This window comes from Echinops telfairi, unplaced genomic scaffold, assembly GCF_000313985.2.
Source record: "Echinops telfairi isolate 266 unplaced genomic scaffold, ASM31398v2 ScPeMD7_31;HRSCAF=116, whole genome shotgun sequence".
Taxonomy (NCBI): Eukaryota; Metazoa; Chordata; class Mammalia; order Afrosoricida; family Tenrecidae; genus Echinops; species Echinops telfairi.
The window spans coordinates 31,252,630-31,254,860 of NW_022103928.1; positions in this window are offsets into that span (position 1 = coordinate 31,252,630).

Sequence of the window (2,231 nt, forward strand, 5' to 3'; positions counted from 1 at the left end):
CACTGGGTTGAAGTCTGGTCCCTCTTTCCCTGACATACACCTTTTTTTTAACAATCATTGTCCGATGTTAGTTTCTACAACAGCATTTTCAAACTTCTCTTTGGTCAAACCTCAGATCCTCCGCATCTTCTTACTCTCAGCAAATGATCTCTCTTCTTGCTTCTCACAGAGTAAAGAAGTCTTCACATGGGCATTCAAACTGGAAACCACATTCACTGCCATCAGGTCGATTCATAAGGTAAGATAGGGTAGAACTGCCCTGTGAGTTTCCAAGACGGTAACTATGTACAGGAGCAGAACACCCTCTTTCTTTCCTCTGGCGAGTTCGAGGTTCCGAACTTTAAACATCATGGATTGCAGCCCAATGTGTAACTACTATACCAGAAGGGCTCCTTCCCTAAATTCATGCCTGCTTCCTCTGTGATATCCCATTGCACTCTAAGAGCAGCTGCGTTTTCTTGGGAACTTACAGCTATCCATTGTTCTCATAGTCTCTTCACTCTGACTTGGCTTCCTCTCACCATGTCAACAAAATAGTGCGTTGACAGCCTTTTGGTTGCTAATTGCTGCCCTTGACATTTGCTATAATTGTCTTCCAAATTATCTCATAATTTTTGAAAAACACATTTTCTGGTTTTCCCTTTCTTCTCCAAAGTGCTTAAATATGGTGGCTTGTCTCTTCTGTGCACTCATGTCACTCATCCTACCCACAGTGCCATGCTTTCCTAAAGGAGATGACTTCCAGACCTCCATTCCCTGCCTGACCTTTCATGGAATAAAAACCCAGCCTTTCCTGGGACAAACAAGTTATTAGCCATACTGAAAACAAATGGCAGAATGGCAGGCATGTAAGGGGGTACCCCACCCCAAACCGGAATTGCACTGAGTGGAGTACAGCTTTTGTAGTATGCATTTTTCCTGCTCAGTGAGTGTGGTACTTACATAATCTGGTGTCAGTTTGGGAATTGAGAGGATTAAGGATCAAGGGGTGGAGTCTAGTCTGTCAAGCAGGTCATAGTCAAGGAGACTTCTGTGTGGGCATGGCCTTCTGAGAATTCTGGGAAACCCGGTATTTCCTCCTTGGAAGGGGGAGATATCTCTTTCTCTCCTCACTCGTTGTGAGACATCCCTGAGGAGAAGCCACATGGACCTACCCTGATGCAGCCCTGGGTGCTAGAGAAGCCACGTGGAGACCCCTGCCAGCGCTGATATGCTTACAACGCCACTGGATCGAAAGACTTTCTACCCACTGGTGTGTGATTGTCCTGCATTCAGCATCATTGCATGTGTTTTGTGAATCTGAAGAGGACTGGTATCGGACATACGGGCTAATATCGGACTTATCCCTATAATGCCTGAATTTTTTATTTCAGGAAAAAATTTTGTTTTGTTTTTATTCTTTCATAGTTATTGATATATATATATTAATATATACATTTTAATTAAATGTTATGAAAACATCGCGCTTGGCGTTAAAGGGTTAAGGGTTTGGGTTGGACTGGGTTGGAATGCTTTCTTAATGTGCAATTACCCTTTATGTAAAACTCTCCCTTATACACATATGTTTCTATAGATTTGTTTCTCTAGTCCACTCGGACTAACACAGTGAGCATCGAGCAACACACTCTTAGTGCACCCAGTGGCGTCACCTGGGAAGGTTCTCTCTGGTCACAATGAATTTTTTCATACGCGCAGTTTTGCTCAAACCTTGTTTTTTTGTGATGGCCGATTTAGGAGAACATCATGCAGCTGTGAAATTTTGTTTCCTGCTTGGAAAAAGTGCCACAGAAACTGCTGTGATGGCGATCACAACTTACAAAACCGTGCTATGGGAAAAACTCAAGTGTATGAGTGGTTTTTTTCATTTCAAAAGAGGTGAAATTTCGATTGATGACAAACCTCATTCTGGACATCCGCCAACTTCTTGAATGGAAGAAAATGTCGACTTGTAGTGCATTTGGAGTTTGTTCCACCAGGTCATACTGTTCAGCAAGCTTTCCATTTAGAGGTTCTGAAAAGATTGCCTAACAGTGTACATCAAAAACGTCCTGGTTTGTGGGAGATGGGCGACTGGTTTTATCACCACGACAATGCACCTGCTCATGCAGCCATCTCAGGGTGCCAGTTTTGGGCAAAAACCACCATGCCTCTCTTGCCCCACACACGTTACTCATCTGACTTCACTCTGTGAAACTTCTTTTTGTTTCTGCAAATGAAAAGGGCCATGAAAA